General features: G+C 42.8%; 1 pseudogene; it reads right to left on the bottom strand.

Annotated features, from left to right (window-relative positions):
* Nucleotides 1-16,402: 16,402 nt before the first annotated feature.
* LOC144373379 (transmembrane 9 superfamily member 3-like) lies at nucleotides 16,403-18,275 on the bottom strand (annotated as a pseudogene).
* Nucleotides 18,276-21,661: the final 3,386 nt, after the last annotated feature.

Raw genomic sequence — 21,661 nt, 5'->3', positions numbered from 1 at the left:
AATTTTGCATTGCAATTATCAGAGCATGAAAATTCCATTTTCCAACCCTGTCAATATCAGATTTTTTTCATTCTCTTTATTCTTTTATTAGGTAGGAACATACACATACTTTATATATTTTTTGGATAGCTATATTAACATGAAATGTCATCTCAAGTTTATAGTATGTCATATTTTATAAATGACCTACATTTATCTTTTCCCATTTTTAATAGGCTGTTTGTTACTTTTTCTTGAATTATAGGTGCTCAGTGTATGATTAACCTCTGGTGAGTTAGCTGTGCAGACACCCACATGAACATCACCAAAATACTGTTTTCAAGCAACTGTCAACAGTTTTGCCTCATGTATAGAGCTCTTTGCCAGCTTGGAAATTCTGGTTCTTCTTATAAGTTTCCAGAGTGAAATCAAGTATTTCAGATAAGATATTCTGGTGAATATGGTTGATATTGTTGACAAGTCAGAGAAGATAATTTCAATATTTCACAATCATGATTTATTTTTACATGGACAACATTTGGCCCACCAAATTCAGGATTAGGTTCTATAAATCTCTTGAATTAATGAATAGAGTCAATCCATGAAGTCCTACTGACAGGAAATGCAAAAAATCAGGAATATGCATAATCTAGATTCATCTATCTATCTATCTATCTATCTATCTGGGCTATTTGTTTCTTGTTGAGCTCCTGGGGACTTTCCTGGTGGAGGGATTGACTTGCACTTTATCTGAGCCCTGGCAGCCATGCAGGTTGGCAAAGAAGATTTGGGCCAGTCCTGAGCTCCTGTAGGGGATCTCCTGGTGGCGGGATAAATCCAGGGCTATCCTGTGCAATGGGCTCCCATGCATGTCAGCAAGGCAGATCTTGGAGGAGCAAGAGCTCCTGCGGGGTTCTGCAGGTGGTGGGATAACCCTGGGCCTACCCTGAACTCTTGCTCCTGCACAGGTCGTTGAGGAGGACCTGGGCTGTGTATGAGCTCCAGAACATGTCTTCCTGTTGGCAGAGGCGATCCTGGGTGGATGCTAAGCTCCAGGCAGTGTATCCTGTTGGCAGGATGAACTTGGGCTTAACCTGTGCTGAGGCTCCCTTGCAAATCTGCATGGTCAATCTGGGCAGAGACTGAGCTCCTGCTGGGGTCTGCAGGTAGTGTGAAAGACCAGGGCTTACCCTGTGCTCCTGCTCCCGTTCAGGTCATAGAAGCTGATGTGGGCCAGTACTGAGCCCCAGCTGGTGTCTCTCTGTGGCCAGAGGAGATCCTGGGCCATGCCTGAGTTCTGGAGAGAGTTCCAGTGGGCGAAGGCATTTCTGAGCTCCAGCATGGTTGGCTGGTGGGTGCAGGTTGTCCAGACCAAACCTGAGCTCTGGTGGAGGTCTCACAGAGGTTTTATGGACCCGGGCTACCCTGTCCCCTGGCTCTTGGGCATGTTGGCAATGTAGATCTAGGCAGAACCTTAGATCCAGCAGGGGTCAGTTGGTGGAGGAATGGACCCTGTGTTACCCTGGGCACCATCTCCTGTGCAGGTCGGCAAGGCGGACCTGTGTGAGACCTATGGCTACAAATTTCCTAGAAAAAAACAGGAGAAAAAAACCCTTCATTGTCCAGTCATTCTCATTAGTCTTGGCAATGATTTCTTTCTTTTTTCTTTTTTACTTCCTTCCTTCCTTCCATCCTTTCTCTCTCTCTCTCTCTCTCTCTCTCTCTCTCTCTCTCTCTCTCTCTTTCTTTCTTTCTTTCTTTATATCTTTCTTGATACAACATCTATAGCACAGACAACAAAAGCAAGAATAGATAATGGACAACATCTGCCCATACTACAGAAGGGGACAAAAATCAGCGCAGGAGACAACCTGTAGATGAATTTCCAAAATATATAAGAATGTCCTAGAGTTTAATGGGAAAAATGTTACCAATCCAGTGAAACTATGGCCCAAGAGCTGAGAGAGACATCTCTGGAAGGAGGGCTGTTTATGATTGTAAGCAACCCCCAGGAAAGGCATGGGTGTGAGCAATGCAATGGTGCCCAATGACTTTCCCCAGGGACCTGAGGTCTGATCCCTAGCCAATGGGGACCTTGATTACAATGATCAATTTCATGGTAAAATTTAAAAATTTGCCATAATAACTATACATAAGTTATTTGAGTTGGAATTCTTGGGTTAAAGGAAAGTGTGCACTTCAAATTTTGATATATATTTTAAACTTCTCTGCAGAAGGGTTATGACAATTTTTCATTGCAATTATCAGAGCATGACAATTCCATTTTCCAACACTGTCAACATTAGGTTTTCTCATTCTCTTTATTCTTTTTATGTGATATGCACACACACAAATGTACTTTATATATTCTTTGGATTACTATATTGACATGAAATGCCATCTCAAGTGTATGGTATGTGATATTTTATAAACAGCCTACATTTGTCTTTTCGCATTTTTATTAAGGTGTTTGTTTCTTTTTCTTGAATTTTACGAGCTCCGTATATGATTAACCTCTAGTGAGCTGTTCAGAAACCCAAAGGAACATCATCAAAGTACTGTTTTCTACCAACTGGGAACAATTTTGCCTCATGTAGAGAGCCCTTTGCCAGCTTGGGAATTCTGGTTCTATTTCCAAATTTCAGATGTGAAATCAAATTTTTCAGATGGGGTATTCTGGTGAATATGATTGATATTGGTGAAAGTCAGGGAAGAAATCTTCAATATTTTACAATTATGTTTAATTTTTACATGGATAACATTTGGGTCACCCAAATCAGGCTTAGGTAATATAAGTAAGTCTCTTGCATTGAAGAATAGAGTCAATCCATGATGTCCTACTGAAAGTAAATGTGAATAAAATCAAGAATATGAATGAACTAGTTTTCTTTCTTTTTCCTTCCTTCCTTTATTTATTTATTGTTTTGGCTATTTATTTATTCATCAGCTCCTGGGGGGTTTCCCCTAGTGGGATTGATCCATACCTAATTAGGGTCCTGGCAGCCATGTAGATCCATGAGGAGGATCTGGCCTTACCTGAGCTCCATTGGGAGTCTGCTGATGGGTGCATACAGTCCTGGGCCCTGCCTGAGTTCTGGAAGTGTCTGCCAGTGGACTGAGATAGTCCTGGGATGAGCCTCAAATCTGGTGAGGGTCTGCTGGACTCAGGCCTACCCTAGGTAAGGACACCCATGCGGTTGCAATAGGCTGATCTAGACAGAGCCTGAGCTCCAGAAGACGTCATCCAGTGGTGGGATGGTCCTAGGCTTACCCTGAGCATGAGCTCAGGAGAGTTTGGCCAGGCAGATCAGATCTAGGCATAAGCTCCTGCAGTGGTTGGCTGGTGGGGGAATGGACCTGTGGCCATTCTGTGCCCAGGCTTCCACTGCAGGTCGTCCTCACAGATCTGGGGTGATCCTGAGCTCCCAAAGATGTGTGGCAATGAGTGGAGGAAGTCCTGGGCTGAGCCTAAGAACCACAGATGTCAGGTGGTGGCAGGTAGAACCAGGGCTTTCCCTGGGGCCTGGCTCCTTGGCAGAGCTTGAGGTCTAGGTGAGGTGTGTAGGTGGTGGGATGGAACCAGTCCTACACTTGCCAAAGTTCCCGTGCAGGTTGGAGAGGCAATCCTGAGCCAAGCCTAAGCTCCACCTGCTATCTAGCAGTGGAGAAATGAACTCAGGCCTACTACTGGACTCCCACAGGTGTACTAGGATAGTGTGCGCTGAGCCCAAGCTCCAGCAGGAGTCAGCAAGTGAGCAGAGGCAGTCCTGGCCCGGGCCTGAGTCTGGTGTGCATCTGACCATAGATAGAGGTGGTACTGGGCCGAGTCTAAGCTCCAGCGGGGATCAGACACTGGTGGGATGGCACTATGTCTATCCATGTGTAGGCTCCCAAGTAGGTGGACTAGGCTGATCGGAGAAGAACCAGAGTCCAGAAAGTGTCTGCCTTTGGGGTGAGGCTGTAGAGCTTGTGGCCTGAGCTCTACCAGGGGCCTACTTGTGGAAGTTGATCCCAGGCCTAGCTTGGACTAGGCTCCCACACCTGTCAGCACTGCTGATCTGGGTGGGGTTGAACTTGGGTGATTGATTGTCAGTGGGTAGAGTCATTCATGAGCAGAGCCTGAGCTTTGGTGCCAGTCTCATGATGACTGGATCGACTTGGGCTACCCTGGGCTCTGGCTTTGTGTCCTGCCAGGACACTGAGTTGGATCTGGTTAGAGCTGGAGCTCTGGTGGGATTCTGCAAGTGGCGGGATGGAACTGGGCCTCCCTTGCACAGGATCCTGCGCAGGTCAGCAAGGCCAATCTTGGCCATGTTTGAGCTCTGCCTGTGGGCAGAGACGGTCCTGTGTCTGGCCTTAGGGCTGCTTGGGGCCTGCTTGTGGCAGTTGGTTTAAGGCCTAACTTGGGGCAGGCTTGCTTGCCTGTCAGAGGGAGATCTGGACTGGGGCTGAACTTTGGTGACTGTCTGACAGTGGACAGTCATTTCTGGGAGGAGCCTGAGCTCAGGTACCAGTCTGAAGGTGACTTGATGGACTTGGGCTACCCTAGGCTCTACCTCTGTCTCCTACCATGTTGTCGAGTTGGATCTGGCCAGAGCTAGAGCTTGGTGGGGGTCTGCAGCTGTCAGGATGGAGCTCAGCCTCCCCTTGCCTGGGCTCTTGTGCAGGTCAGAAAGGAAAATATGGGCTATTTATGAGCATCAGGGGACTGCATGAGGGTAGTGGTGGTCCTGGGCCAAGCCTGAGCTCCAGCAGGGCTCAGACAGTAGAGGAATGGAACATTCCTAACCTTTCCCTGGCTCTGGTGCAGATGCTCCAGCTAGACCTGGGCTGGGAATGAGCTCTAGAGAGTGTCTTGCCTGTGGGCAGAGTCAGTCCTGGACCAAGCCTGAGCAGAGGTGGAGGTCTGGTGATGGCCATATGTTCCCAGTGTTACCCTGTGCCAGGGCTCCTGTGCACATCTGCAAGGGTTAACTGGTTGAATGCTAAGATACAGCAGGGTGTCAGCTGTTGGCAGGTGCTGAGGGCCAGTACCAAGTAGGAATGATGCATCGAAATCCTTGCCAGAGTACCCCATGTTAAATGGACTTGCCTTGGAAATTTGCTGCGACCTTGCTTGTGTGTTTGAGAAAGGTGACCCTGCTCAATCACCAGGGTGGATCCAAGATTAGGGTGTATTTTGCAGGAAGTATCCCCGTCCTTGGGTTTAGGGCATGACAATAGGAGTTTTAGGGAAGTTGGAGGTTGAAGATTATTCCTGCTGAGGGTAGGGCATGCCTGCTGCCTGAATTCCCGCTGAGTTCTCCTGGAGAGAAAGTATTTAGGACTTGAATTGTGCGGGAGATGGGGATTGCCCCTGTACCTGTGTGGAGGCAGTGTGAGATCGGGAATAAAGAATCGCTGTTTGAACCTACAAAGGTGTGTGGTGGCTCGTGATTCTGGTGCCAAGCCGAGACCTTGGCAGGCAGGAGGGAACAGGATCTACCCTGTCAGGACTTCTCAGTGGATCAGCAAGGTGGATTGGGGCACAGATGAGCTCTGGCAGAGGTGGGCCTTTGGGCAGAGACTGTCTTGTTTCTGGCCTGATCTCTGCTCAGAGCCTGCTTGTGGCAGTTGGATCCAGGCCTACCTTGGGCCAAGTTCCTGCACCTGTCAGCAAGGCTGATCTGGGTGGCTGCCAAAATGACTTTTGGTAGGGTAGGCCTTTGGGCAGAGACTGCTAGTCTCATGGTTACTGGATTGCCTTGGGCTACCCTGGGCTAGGACTTCATCTCCTGCCATATCATGGAGTTGGATCTGGGTAGAGCTGGAGGTCTGGTGGGGTTTTGCATGTGGCGAGATGACATTGGGCCTATCTTTGCCTCTGCCTTCAAGCAGGTCAGCCGGGCCAATCTTGGCCGAATTTGAGCTCCACTTGTTGATCGGAGGTGGTCCCGTGTCTGGCCTGAGCTCTTCTTGGGGCCTGCTTATTTCAGCTGGTACCAGGTCTACCTTGGACTATGCTCCCGTGCCTGTCAGTGAGGCTGATCTTGTTTGGGGCTGAAGTTCTGCAGCTGTCTGTCAGTGGGCAGAGTAGGTCCTGGGCAGAGCCTGAATTCCAATGCAAGCCTCTTGATGACTGGAAGGACAGGGCAACCCTGGACACTGGTTTTGTCCTCACAGGTCCTCATGGTGACTCTGGACTGGATCTGAGCTCCTGCAGTGGTCTGCTGGTGGGCAGAGGCAGTCAAGGCCCAAGGCTCAGCTCTGGGGAGGGTCAGCCAGTGTTGGGATGGACCTGGACCTACCCTTTCCTGGGCTCCATACAGGTTTGTGAGGCTGATCTGGGCAGAGCCTGAGTTCCAACAGGTGTCTGCCAGTGTGGGGACGTGGTCCTGGGCCAGACTTGAGCTCGGTGCAGGTCTCCCAGTTGAGGGATGGACACTGGCCTACCCTGTGTCTGGCCTCCTGCCCAGGTCAGCGGGGGCAGATCTGGACTGTATATGAGCTCTGGTTGGTGTCTGCAGGTGAGTAGAAGCATTCTGGGCTGGGCCTGAGCATCCCACTGCAGCTCCAGTGCATCTGGGAAGGGCCTGAGCTCCGGTGGGTATCTCTGGACCTTTATTTTATTCATTTGTTCATAGAAGGTACTGAGAGTCAAACCCAGTGCCTCACACATGGGAGACAAAGGTTCTATCACTGAGTCACAACCTCAGCCCTATTTGCTTCTTGTTGACCTTTAATCATACCATATTTTTGTTCTATATCATTTTTTTTCATGCATGAATTTGAATTTTAATAAATAGCTATTATTTGATATCACCAGCAATGCTTCCCAAGCTGGCCCCAAATCAGACCTTGATCCTCAGCAGGATTACATCTCACACATCCACATCGCCTCTGGCATAGGTGCGAAAGAGAGATAACTAAGACATGGTCCATGACTCTCAAGTTTTGGGAAAAATTGCTTTGAAGAGGTAAAGGGTAAGGCGACACTTGACAGAGATCTGCAGAATTTAGAGCAGGTATGTTTTTGAATAAGATTTATGTATTGATAGTTTGTTTATTTCCTTTTTGCTGATGTTGATTTATCTGTAATTTGTTTTTCATTTTTCTTTTTGGAACAGGGATCCAACCCAAGGCTTTGGGAATGAGAGGCAAGCACTTTGCGGCTTTGCCATTGATCGCTTCCCAGGCCATTCATTCATTGTCAGCGTGGGAATTTGGGGCTGATTCTATGAATGAATCTACTATGAATATTAAAAAGAGACTGACCAATGGCATTAGTATATGTCCGACCCAATCAGCATAACTTTGGACCAATAGCATTGGTACTTTTTTCAAGTCCTAATTAGCATAAGTTTGGACCAATAGCAGTGGTACTTCCTTCAAGTCCTAATTAGCATAAGTTTGGACCAATAGCATTGGACCAAGTGCTATATAAACCCCTTGGAGGCTGTTCTGCGAAGAGAAGCTGCCAGGCCATCCAGATTGCTTCGTCGGAGCCTCGCCTCGCCGGAGCCTCGCCGGAGCCTCGCCGGAGCCTCGCCTCGCCTCTCCGGAGCCTCGCCTCGCCTCTCCGGAGCCTCGCCTCGCCTCGCCTCGCCTCTCCTCTCCGGAGCCTCGCCTCGCCTCGCCTCGCCTCTCCTCTCCGGAGCCTCGCCTCGCCTCGCCTCGCCTCTCCGGAGCCTCGCCTCGCCTCGCCTCGCCTCGCCTCGCCTCTCCTCTCCGGAGCCTCGCCTCGCCTCGCCTCGCCTCGCCTCGCCTCGCCTCTCCGGAGCCTCGCCTCGCCTCGCCTCGCCTCTCCGGAGCCTCGCCTCGCTTCGCCTCTCCGGAGCCTCGCTGGAGCCTCGCCTCTCCGGAGCCTCGCTGGAGCCTCGCCGGAGCCTCGCCTCGCCTCGCCGGAGTCCCGAGGAAGTTCCAGCTTGCTTTGTTTCCCGGAGATGGTTCCTCGACTTCGTAGAGACTGCCGAAAGAAGAAGAAATGGTTGAGGATCTGCTGGGGTCTGCTGCAGCCCTGCGTGGAATGGCCCGCCATGAAGAGCTAGGACTCCTATCTGCTGCCGAGGCCTCCCTGCCCCTCCCGGGCAGCGCCCTACCTGCCAGCAGAAGCCATGGAGCTTCGTCTTCGAACTCCGGTTTCAAAGGTATTGTTATATTTTAGATAATTAGTCTAAATATTTAAATTTGTTAATTTTAATTTCCAATAGTGAAAATTATGAGGTTTATAAAGAATAGAAAATTATTTCCCACAGTTCTGGAGGTAAGAAGCCAGAAAAAGTCTGTCCCAATAGTTGAGTCATCATTTGGCAGAAAAGTGGGAGAGAGTATACCCACTCTTAAAAGCCCTTTTACTTTCCATTCATTTGATGTTGATTTGAGTGTTATTAAATATGATTTTGTTAATTTTCACTTATTGGTTGTTTAAATTATAAAATCCGTTTTAAAGATTTTTTTAAGTTGTTAATGGACTGTTTATTTTATTTTGTTTATATGCGGTACTGAGAATTAAACCCGGTTCCTCACACATACTAGGCAAGTGCTCTACCACTGAGCCACAACCCTGGCGTTTTTTTGGTGTTAAGTTTTGTGAGTTCTGCATATATCCTAGGGATTAATGCTCTGAGGTGCATGTGGGGAAGATTTTCTCCCATTCTGTAGGCTCTCTTTTCACATTATTGGTTGTGTCCTTTGCTGAGAATATACTTTTTAGTTTGAATCTATCCTGTTTATTAATTATTGAATTTACTTCTTGGAATGTAGGAGTCTCCTTAAGGAAGTCAGGTCTTAGGCTGTCATAGTCAAGATGTGGGCCTACTTTTTCTTCTATTAGGCACAGGTAGTCTGTTCTAGTGCCTAAATTTTGATTCATTTTCAATTGAGTTTTGTCAAGATTGAGAGAGAGGGCTTTACTTTCTTTTTTGTTTTATGTGGCTTTACAATTTTCCCTGCACCACTTGTTGAATAGACTTTTTAAATTTAATGTATGTTTTTGGTGCCTTTGTCTAGTATGATATAACGGTATTTTGTGAGTTTGTCTCTGTGTCTTCTGTTCTGTACCGTTCATTGGTCTCTGTGTTGTTTTGGTGCCAATGCAATGCTGTTTTTTGTTACCGTGGCTCTGTAGTACAGTTTAAGCTATACTATTATGGTGTGTCTTACTTCACTCTTCTTGCTAAGTATTGCTTTGGCTATTCTGAATCTCTTATTTTTCCACATGAATTTCATGGTTGCTTTTTCTAGTTCTGTGAAGAATTGTCTTTGGGATTTTAATATGAATTCCATTAAAATTTATCCCCAAGCACAAATTAGTTAAAACTGAAAAAGAATCCCAGTTCACTATGGACCTGACAGCTATCTGGTCACTGGTGTCTGTTGAGCCAGCTACTATCTCCTGCACACTGGGTGGTGGCTAAGCTGAGGTGACTTGTTGCATTTCGGTGTTAATGGTGTCTTAGAGTTGAGTCTACTCTGCATGTTGGTGCTGACTTCTAGATTCAGGCACACTTTTGCCACCACACAACCTGGGATACTTTTCTGGTTTTTTTAAACTTAATTGTGTCTGAAAATTTCTTTGGGTCCTTTAACCACTTTGCTTGATCAACGTCTGTGTGCTAGGCACTACACTAGGTGTGGAGTACAGAGTGAATAGGCCAAGTCCTTGCCATGGCACTCAATGAAGTTTGTAGGATAATCAGCATCTATATCTACCTCAATGTTACTGTGAAAGTTAGAAGACGGTATGTCAATAACTGCAGTGCTGAGGACTGTAATATTGTTGAGGAAATTCACAGATGATTTCCTCAGGCACCACCTTGTTTTTGTCTGGGAAGTCAGAGCAATATAAAGTTGTTACTTTTTCTGTAATAAAAACAGACATTGTTTTATTAGTTACACATGACAGTACAATTCTGTTGACAATTCGTACATTTGAATCAAATGGGGTATAATTTCTCATTTTTCTGATTGTACAGGTTGCAGACTCACATTGGTCATACACTCACCTATATATACATACAGCAATAATGTCTATTTTATTCTGCTGCCCTTCCTATCCCCCCTTCCCCCCTCCCCTGAAATCTCTCTACCCCATCTAATGTGATATACTTCCTTTTTTTTTTCTCCTCACAACATTATACATGTATTCTGTATAATGATGAGGATCTCCTTCCATCTTCCGTGCAATTCCCCTTCTCCCTCTTTTTCTCTTCCATCTCTCTTTCCTATTTAGTGGTAACCTTCTTAATGCTCTTCCTCCCTATCCCATTTTGAGTCACATCCCTTATATCAGAGAAGACATTCGGCATTTGTTTTTTTAGGGATTGGCTAACTTCACTTAGCATAATCTGCTCTAATGCCAACTATTTCCCTGTAAATGCCATGATATTGTTATTTTTAGTGCTGAGTAATATTCCATTGTGTATAAATGCCACATTTTTTTATCCATTCATCTATTGAAGGGCATCTAGTTTGGTTCCACAGTCTAGCTACTGTGAATTGTGCTGCTATAAACATTGTGGCTGTGTCCCTGTAGTATTCTCTTTTTAGGTCTTTTGGCTATAGTCCGAGAAGGGGAATAGCTTGGTCAAATGGTGTTTCCATTCCCAGCTTTCCAAGGAATCTCCATACTGCTTTCCAAATTGGCTGCACCAATTTGCAGTTCCACCAGCAATGCATGAGTGTACCTTTTTTCCCACATCCTCCCCAGCACTTATTGTTGCTTGACTTCATAATGGCTGTTATTCTTATTGAAATGAGATGGTATCTTAGAGTAGTTTTGATTTGCATTTTTCTATTTGCTAGAGATGGTGAGCATTTTTCATGTATTTGTTGATTGATTGTATATCCTCTTCTCAGAAGTATCTTTTCAGGTCCTTGGCCCATTTGTTGATTGGTTAATTTAATTTTTGTTGTTGTTTTAAATGTTTGAGTTCTTCCTATACTCTAGAGATTAGAGCTCTATCTGATGTGAGGGGTAAAAATTTGTTTCCAGGATGTAGGCTCCCTATTCTCACATTATTTCTCTTGCTGAGAAAAAAACTTTTTAGGTTGAATTCATCCCATTTTTTGATTCTTGTGCTTTAGGTGTCTTATTAAGGAATTTGGGGCCTGCCCCCACATGAGAAAAACAGACATTTAACACAGTTTATATCTGAAACCTGTGAACTTCAGGGATCCCTGTGGGTTGCCTGTCTCCAGGTCAGACACACAGTTCTGTGCTTACTCAGTACAGGTTTGGAGACCCTTGAAGCTTCTCCTATAACCATGAGAGCCAGTGCTTCATAGTCTGGCAAATTCCGAGTCTCCAGCTCACATAGATGACATATCCCTATGGTGCTGACTTCCCCCCAATCAGTTCATCTCCTGCCTTCACATACTCACTGGCTGCCATTTAGCTGGAAGGCCCTGTTCCATGATGGGAATGTTCTAGACTTTGCCTTAATTGTTCAGAGCTCTTGGAGAGGGGCCTGGCCTTTCCTAATCCCCAGAACACTGTGTCCTCTTCATGGTCCTGTTATTACTGGCTGTGAGTGTGCTTTTTGCAGATGGTGGTGTACTGCAAGCTCATACCACATTCATTTTGTGTCCTCTCCTTATAGCACTTAGCAAGGTGCTGAGAGTTGGTCTGAAAAATGACCCAAAACTTCATGACCATATGGTTAGGAAAACCTAGGGGCTGGAGGCAATGATAGTCTGGAGAGAAACCAATTCCTCCTAGGGAAACACATGCACAATCAAACTTCATTTTAGTAAAACAACATCCTGCACACTAAAACCAAGTAATTCTGGATGGATTTCAGAGAGTTAAAAAAATGAAGGGAAAACAGAAGTAGAACATAAAATTGAATAGTTTTTCAATTTCTGCTTGGGATCCGGTTGTCACTGTCAGATCACACTGTGCTCTAGCTGGGGATCATGAATATATCACATGAAGTGAGAGATGTAGAAACACATATTCAGTTATTTGTCTTGTTGTGACACAGCACATTTCCTTAGTCTTTTATGAGGGAAAAATTACACATTTCCTTTAAATATTGCTCCTAATGAATGCTATGCTAAGGCTGTTCTGCCTCAGCCAATAAAGACCTGGGCTTTGTTCAGAGGGACCCAGATTTTTAGAAAAAGGCTAAGCAGCAGAGAGAGAGACACATATCAAATCAGTTGTCAGAACAGGAATCCACCATGACTGTAAATATTGAGCAATCACTTCTGGTTCTGTGATTTAGTATTTGTGCTGCCTCTGCATCTGGTGGTCTCTAACTGATAAGCTGGCTTTTGACATTGGCCTGCATGAGGACACCACAGGTGAAGACTTGGGGATGGTGGAGAGCCTGGCTGGGGTTGGGTTGGACCATTGTGTGAGATGCCATGGAAGATGCATTAGACCAATACCTGGTGGGTAGAATCAGGAAAAAGTGCTTTCTTCTTGACATTGATAGAGGGAAGGAAGTCTGAATTTTTCCTAATGGCAATCCCCAGGTAATTAGTTGGATATTCAAACTAGGTTTCAAACTCTACTCTTTCATGAGTTTGGAGGGGAAAGCTAGTACTTACTATTTAGCTTACTGGGTGTTAACTATCATAGTGTGCACTGGTTAGTTTATAAAATATCACTGCATATCTCTCATTTTAATCAGATTTTAAGTATACACATGTAAAATCCTCAATGTCAACATACAAACAAAAAATAGAAAATGAGAACCTCCTTCATTTCTCTGACCATAGGCCATTGTGCTGAATTTAATATCTGTTAAGGAGATACGCATTTCCATATTTTTGAAACAAATATAGGTATATATTAACATACTTACACTTTTGGAAAGTCAAAATAAGAGAACTCTTCTCAGTTCTCTGAGGATTTAGACTTAATTGATAAACCTCTATGCAGTATGGATCTTATCTCAGAACCACATTTAAATAAATAAATAAAATTAAGGCTCATTGGCAAATAAATAAATAAATGAAAACCAATAGCATACATTTTCTGGAATGCTATTGCACAGTAAAGTGGTGAGTATTGATAACATTTAGATATGGTATATTTCAACAAGATGGAAGAAAAGATCCCACATGTTTTCACCATATAAAAAGGGGAAATGTTTAAGGAGGTGGGTGTCTTTAACCTGATATAAACATTGTACCTTATTTGGTGTATCAAATCATCACATGGTACTCTCTAAATACATAGAATTTTTACATTTTATATATCAGCGACAAATTTAAAATATTTTCCATATTCTCTGAAGTTTTGTAAACAAAACATGATTAAAAAGTTATTTATTAATAAATAACTTCTGAGAATCCTAGGCACTCTCATTTCATTTTCCATAGGCTCAGTAATACTTCTGTATTTTCTCTAGGCTTTTGGTATTCTCATCTAATATATTTTGGCACACTGTTAAATGAAATTAAAGTCAAGGTTGCTCTTCAGCAGACATATAAGACAGGTTCTGGAGATTGTGTTCCTATGATAAGATGTTAAGATGATACAGTAAGTCCCTTCCCCTGCATCAGATCCCTTGTGATACTCTGCACCCCCATAGATCTACTTTTACTGAATTACTGGATTATTTATTGTATTTGTTGTCTGCTTCTCTTCATCAGAATGGCACCCACAAGGCAGGTGACTATTTTTCTTGTTTATTGATGTATCATAAGCTACTGTGAAACAGTGGTTGGCAAATAAATAGGGGTTACAGTATAAATGGTTGTGTGAGTGAATGCAAAACTAACTACAACTCTAAAATGTGGATCTGGTGAATAAAGATAAGGAATTCTGCCAGGTGACCTGCAAGTAAGAGACATTGTGTAAGGAAAGCATCATGAAGCACAGGCTACATATTGATGCTAAGGATGCTTCAGAAATATTACTGGATTTGTCTTCATTGACTCATGCAAAATTAACTTTAACAGGAGATTTTCTACCTCAGGGGCAAGTCTTTTGGGATAAAGGTCAAGGCAAGGTGTAGATCCCTATCTGAGCTACTCTTTTCTTTGGCTCTGAATGTAGATTTAAATGCAGAAGTACATGGAAAAGTAAATCCCCTTTTCTTAACAAATAAGATAACTGGGAATCAGCAGTTTCTTAAAGCAAACTTTTTTGCTTTTCCCCTTTTCCCAAAGCAGCAGATTTCTGGTCTCACCAATCAACTAACCATGTGAGTTGGGGGAGGAGGCATCTGCATTTGTCACTGGGATCAGTTCCCTCACTCCCAGGGCAGGTGGCTACAGACTCCCCAGTCCCCACCCTGTAACAACTGAAGCTTCAGACAGCCTTCCTTCCAAGAGCACCTTCCCAGTGGGTGATCTGGTGACACAGGGGAACCAGGACTCTTCTGGGGTCTAGACTGACAGTTTCCCTGGACCAGGTAAATGCTGCCTGCTGGGCCCTGGCCGGGCATCCTCAGCTAATGGGATAACAGAAACAAAGTTACAGTCCCCTGTCAGGGACAAGAATGAAGGCCAGGGGAACTGGGGCTGTTATTGCTGCAAAGCAGATTTCTCTGACATCTCCCTGCATTTTTCTGTTTTTCCCCAGTGGTGACCAATAACATCCTAGGCTGAAAGAGTTTTGTATTGTCTGGTTGTGCAACAAAGAAAGGAGAAACAGAGGCCTGACCTTGTGTCTCCTATTTATTTCTTCAAGAAAAATTCTCTTGTTCTGCAAGGGATAGAATCCAGGGCCTCACATATGCCAGGCAAGTACTGTGCCCCTGAGCTCCACCCCGGTGCCATCTTCTCTTTCTTTATGCTCCATTCAGTAGTCAGCAGCTGTGCTGGTTCTTACTTCCAGTGCATCCAGAACCTGGCCTCCACTCCATGCCTCCATTGCTCTGGCCTCCCTGGTCAAGCTGTGGCCTCTCCTGGTGCCTGGGATGACCCCAGTGGTCTCTTGGCTTCTCCACCTCTAGATTTCTATCTGTAGGAAAAGACCAGTGGAGGGTATACTTCCAATCCTTTCCTTTTTAAATGAAGCACTGCCACTACTAAAGTTTGAATCTGGAATGATCCCTACAGGCCCAGGTGAGAAAGTTTTGATCACAGCCACAGGTGCTATTGGGAGGAAGTGGGATCTTTAAGGGGGAGGCTAGTGGGGAGCTTCCTGTTAAGGGCCTCCTTTCATGGGACTGAGGAATCCTGGTCTCTTAATTTCCCACTCTCTGCTTCCCAGCCACCATTAAGTGAGTCACTTGCCACCATGCACTGCCAGGGTGATATGTGGTTTCACCCCAGGTCCAAGAACAACAGGGCAACCAACCACGGAGTGAAGCCTGCAAAAGTCAGCCAGAACATACCTGTGTCTTTTAAAGCTGATTACCTCATATATTTGTCACAGTAATGGAAGGCAATGAAAGTACAAAGCAGGGGAGGGGACCACAGAGAAAAAAAGTGTAACTTAGTGAAAAATTATGTGGAACACCCTAGAACCAAGTCAAGAACAGCACCTTGTCAGCATCCCACATGGCTGCATCCTAGCCCTAGTCCCTCCTTCCTCCGGAAGTAACCAGCACCAGGGCACACAAGCTCAAGGGCTAAGACAGACACCCCATACACCACTTGGTATGTCTTTGTGCAGTTCTTGGTTTGCAGGTTCTCCGTCCTGTGTGTCTTTTCCTTGGTCTCTTTGTTATAGTGGCAGGCCCTGGGATCCATGGACGTCCTCACATCTGGATTTTGCTAATTCATATTTAGAATATTGTACACATCTTTCTTTCTCTTTCTTCCATATCTCTTGCAAAATGGCAGCTGGATGTAGAGACCTGTTCAGAGTAAAAGTTCTGAATTTTAAAGTAGATATTGGGACCTGAGGCAAATAACATTAAAAACAAGATCATGATGCTAATGTCCACCAATTGAAGCTCACCAGGCTGTCACCTGTGGTCAGAGTCAGTTTACCTAGATTTCTGGTGGCTCCACAGCCACACAGAAGCATTTCAGAAAGAAACATGGAGCAGTGACCCTTAGAAGATTCTGTCTTTTATTCAATGACTCCACGATGTGAGTCAGGACAGGGGCAAGAAGTGAGGCAGCTTGGTGATTGAGCATCTTCAATCACTTTTGTACTTTTGTCTCAGGGGTGGGAAGATTACTGGAGAGTCACAGTCCATGTTGGTAAAGAGGTTGCTCGCTAAATGGCCATTTCCCCTTGTTCTGGGCAAACCTGGGGTAGGTAATGCTTGGTAAGAAAAAGGTTGGCTCAGTAATTTCTGTTGCCTCAGAGTCAGTCTCCACATAGTTTTTGATATGACCACCATGTGGTCCTGCCTGAGGTTTTCGTTCTATTAGGAATGCTTTTGTTGACTTGTGGAGATCATGGACGAGCCACCTATTATCAGGAAGGCCATTTCCCTTTCTCAGTTCCTTTCAGGGTTTAGATGAAAACAGCACTGACTTCTACCCATATAAAAGAGAAATTGATCCAAATTTCCAGGTTTTCTTGTGTCTAGTCAATTTACACATTAGTATAGATTTTTTTTTTACAAAGGCCCTTGTTCCCATGTAAACAAGTGCTCCACACATTACCCCAAGGCTGTGCTAAATACCACCATATATCCAAAGTAAAATGATGTTTGAAGTAAGCCATACATCTTTGTTTCAAAAAAAATATTAGTAAAACGAATACGTGTAAACAGGGATTGAAGTTGATTCAGCAGAGTAAAACTTGTCCACTGCCACCTATAATCCCATTTAGCAAGAAGTATGTGCACACAATATCACATAGATGGTAACAATGCAAAGGATGGCCAGAACCAGCATTATGAAGTCATAGACATAATAGATGTGAAAATGAAATATATTTCAATAAAGATAGAGACAAAAGGTAAAATACTTGCCAGGCAAACAATAACTGCAGGCTACATAAAATATTTTTTCTCCAGTATAGGACAGGGCACAGCATTGGCACAACAAAGGAAGTTGGGCTGACCTAACAAATTTCAGCCAAGTATTATACCAATAAGATTTAGATTTTTGTTCCAAAAGGAATGGCTCTTGAAGCATGGTAATAAATAAATATAAAATTGAAGAAGGCCTGCAGCACACTGAAGCTGGGATAAGGAATGCCCCAGTGAACATCTGTTTTATCCATCTCCTTTCTCCTTGTCTAGCATACAGACTTCCTCCAAAATAATCATTCATTGGTGATGTTGCAGCATAGAAAAATATATAAATCTTCTATCATTGCAATAATAATAACAATGAGAAACACAGGAAATATCTGAAATCCAGAACCAAGTAGAGAGGAAAATATTAGCTGGTGTCTTGATGATCTAAATACATCTCCATGCACCTGTTTCTATCCATATCCATCTCCTAAGTCTATCCATGTCAGCCATTTCTTCATTACTGAACCAGACATAATCTTTCCTTAAGTTCTCATTAAAATCATTGAAACTAAGCCTATCAAGAAGATCACCATCCTGAAGGAGTTGAAAATTAAAAACCAATGAATCCCCTGTTGAAAAAAGGATGGATCACAAGATATTTGTGCAATCGTTCTTCAAATTTTACATCTGAATTTTTCCATTTTACCAAATATGACATCTGTATTTTGGTATTGGGAACAGTTTCACATTTCCTCCAACAATTAAATTTTCATTAAAATCTATTTCAAGCTTTTTGTAGGTCCAAAGATAACAAACTTCTACATTTTCATCTGCTTCACCAATAATACCCCATATTGCTAAATCAACTATATACATCTGGTACCAGTAGTGAATTTTGATAGCATAAACAAAGGCTTCTCTTTTCTTTATCAAAATCAATTTCACAGTAACTGGCTGGCATCACATCATCTTTAAATTTAATATCTAGACCACTAAATTCCATTTCAACTCCTTGAAATGTTTCTCCTAGAGCTTCATGGTAATGACTGTTACTTTTTTTGACCCCACACAGATTAGAAGTGAAAAGTACTTATATGTTTCGAGGCAATTTTGGAAGGGTCCAGCAGTTTTCATCCATAAGACAACTTCTTCTGTATCTTGAAACTGACTTTCCTGCCTTGCTCCACTTCACCATTCTGAAAACCATCCAGTCCTAAGTGAAAGCCACTCCTAGAATCCTTAACATCCAATCTTGAATGTGAAAATGCAATTAAACCACCGATCAACTTTAGACCAAATGCAAGAGATTGTTTTGGGGCCAGGCCTTCCACTGGGAAACTGGAGGCTTTAAGGTCAGAAGGGGCCTAAAAGACTACCAGATGGAGCCTCTGCTGGGAACATGTGTTGATGCTCCTCTGCCTGGGCCCTGGGCAGCAGCAGCAGCAGTACAGCAGAAGCTGACAGGCCAGGAGCACCCTACAGAGGCCTCATCCTGAGCGCTCATGCCTGACTGGCCCATCAATTGCTCTGCCTCTGGTGCTTGTGCGGCAGTGATTCGCATCCACAGGGCACTGGCAGACTCAAGGCCTGGGCCCAGCCGCTCCGCTGATGCCCCTGCCTTAACAGCTCCTGTGCCGCCCTCCTGATCCTGCCAGCCTCTTTCTCTGACTCAGCCACAACAGCATTGTGCAGATTTAAGTGAGTTTTTGAAAAATGCTTATCCCACCCCCAAAAGATAAAAAATTCATAGGGACAAGGATATCACTTGTTCTCAATTTGAATCTCCCACACACCAGGCATAGAGCTTGCCAAAGGTGACTATTCTATATTTTTTGAAAGAATATATAAATAAATTTCTTTCAAATAGGTGAAATAAAAAGTAAATGAAGAGCTAATGAGTTGAGTGGAGTCAAGGAAGTAATTTTAAGAATGCTGTAGAGGGAGGGGTTGACAAAAGACTGAAGACTGGACCATGCACCCTGATTGACAGCCTGTTGGATCCTAGTGCCCCACAGTGCCCAGGAGCTGATCAAGGATAGGAAGCATTCATCACAAGACCTGATGGGGAGTCTTTCCCTGATTGTGTAGTTGGCTACGATCTATTAGCTTACTTTGGATTCTAGTTCCATACTGTGTATATAGTAATTGTGTGACAAGCCAGAGACCATCTGTCACACAATTACTATATGTGCAAAGACTGGTTTTCAGACTGGATGGTTTTCAGTATGTGCAAAGCATGTGAGCATTAAATAAAGGCTGTTTTCATTTCTTCAGCTCCCTGTGCAGTTCTTTAGCATAATAGAAGATAGATAAGGAAAGCAGACAAACAGACATTTTAAAGCAGATTTTCAGAGTGGTCATCAATATATCATTATTGTAATTCTTCAAAGTTCTTGGTATTTTTTAATTGTATATCCATCAGGAACAAATCTAAGCTTATTTGTCTAAGGTAAGGAATTAAGGAATTTGTTTTTGCCTCTTATTTACTAAACTTTTTTAAAAGTCCTCAAGTTTTTAGAAAACATTTATTCACATGTCAGGCTTGATGTTGGGGTTACTAAGATAAAAAAATTGATTTTTATCCCCAGGAAGTTCATTGTACATTGGAAATAGAGATGCACAAACCATGCATTTCTTTACACTGTGATAAGTAATATAATAGAGGTATTCACACAACGTATAAAATTGCAAACAAAGGCTAGAGGCTTTTTATTTAGCTTCAAAATTGACTTTGGCAAAGAAGATTTTGTAAGGCAACTGTAAGAGTTTCTTTGTTTGAAGGAAAAGAAAATAGGAATCAGAGGGTGTGTGTGTGTGTGTGTGTGTGTGTGTGTGTGTGTGTGTGTGTGTGTGTGCAGTGTCTTCATGGGGGGGTATAATTGGTATTTCAAGTGTGTTCAAAGCATGTGAAAAGTCATTAAGATTTCATATAGCAGTTTCTCACTTTTCATTCTATATAGCATTTCTGTTTAGTAATCATTGATGAGATGCTGTGGCAGACAAACTGGGGCCATAATGACTCCTAAGGATAACGTGAACCCACTGGATTTTATTCAGAACTGTTTCTTAGCTTTTCTTTTTCCTTTCATCTTTCTTTCTTTACACCACATACTCTTGTTCAATATTCACAAAAAGAATATGGCCTCCTTTAAAAGATTTTGACAATTCTAAATAAACATTATAAAACAATTATGATTTCGTTGATAATATTTTCCCAGTTACTCTATGGTGAATGATTTATTTAATTAAAGATGTCACCCTCCTTTTACCAAACCCCCCCCCAACTCTTAGATGAAATTGTTATATGATTTCTTTGCAGTCACTGTGTTGAAAATAAAAGATTTAGGATCAGTGTGGTTAGTGGATAGATAATTTTCAGAATGAACTTAGGGGATCTGTTAGGAGTTTACTGTGTACTTCACGTAAAAATGATAAATGCCTGAATTGAAATAGTAGTGGTAAGAGCAGAGAGAGCAGGGTTGGTATGGGAGATACTTAAAGAGGTTGGATCAATAGGACTGGGTCAAAATTTGAATGTGGGTTGGAAAAGATAGAAATGTTCAAGTTGACTGCCCAGGTTCTGACTCAGCCTTTTGGGTAGAAGGTGACCATATTACAGTGTGTTGAAGGGTTAGGTTCAGAAATAAGAGAGGAAAAATTCTGAGTGTACCTGGGAATCTATTGATTTAGAGATGGATAATGTATAAAGTATATGGACATATTGACTTTAGCTCAAGAGAGAGATCTGATAGGCAAACAAAGATTTGAAGCTCATTGCTGAACAGACAGTAGTTGAAGTTACAGGATTGACTAAAATGTTCCAGGACAAAGTTAACTGGGATCATAAGAAGAAAATCCCATATTTACAGGGAGGAGGAAAAATAAAACCTGAAGGATACTAAACAGAATATCAGTGTAGTAGGAATTAAAGAAAATTATCAGAATCTTGGGAGATGATAGAGAAAATAATTTTAAGATTTTAAGATTATTCAAGAAGAAGGAGTCAATGTTAAAAGTGATTAAGAAGTCAAGGGGGTTAACCTCTACAATTATCCATTTAATTTTGATGTTAAAAAAGCATAATGGCCATCATGAGGTGGCATTTTAATTTTTTTCTTTTAAAAAAGTGATTTCATTTAGAAAGAGAAAACAGAACGAAACCAAAAGCATACTGATCACAAAAACATCTACTTAATTTTCTAAATGTTACAAAACCAATTGATCATTTTTATGAAAAGGAAGAGAAATGGGTGTATTTTATTTGCCACTTCCATATCATTATTTCAGTAAATTGTTGATTTTAGTAAATCCATATTACTAAAAATGACAAAACTGCCTTCTCAAATCTCTTTTTTTTTAGGACATCAGCTGTATTTTCTTCATTATGTTAAGGTATAATTCAGAATGTTATTTTCTAACATATTATTAACAATTCTAGATTCATGTCACAGGGGTTATAGTTTGAAATTTTTCATCAAACTATTAATTCATTTTAAAGCAACAGCAACCAAACCTTGTAGCATCTCTTATGTGATTCACCAAATTAATCAGCAATTAAAAACATCAAGGAAAATGTATTCCCAGAGTGAGAATCTGCTCTTTGATTCAGGTCTTCAAGTTTAACTTCTAAGTATGGGAGACAACATATACAAAGTTCAAATCTGGTGTCAATGAAGACAGGAAAGAGGAAGAAACTATAAAGTTTCTCCTCTATTCCCTAACAATATCTGGTAAACAACAGGTCAACAAGTATTTCAAATTAATGTGAACACAAAGCTCAAAATAGCTTTGGCAATACAGGAGAGCAGAGAAAGCACTCAACTGTATGCCAAGGACAAAAAATCAGATGAGAGGGTACAGGTGAAAAAACTGGCAGC

Source organism: Ictidomys tridecemlineatus, unplaced genomic scaffold (assembly GCF_052094955.1).
Source record: "Ictidomys tridecemlineatus isolate mIctTri1 unplaced genomic scaffold, mIctTri1.hap1 Scaffold_38, whole genome shotgun sequence".
Classification (NCBI taxonomy): domain Eukaryota; kingdom Metazoa; phylum Chordata; class Mammalia; order Rodentia; family Sciuridae; genus Ictidomys; species Ictidomys tridecemlineatus.
This window is presented reverse-complemented; position numbering and strand designations above follow the sequence as displayed.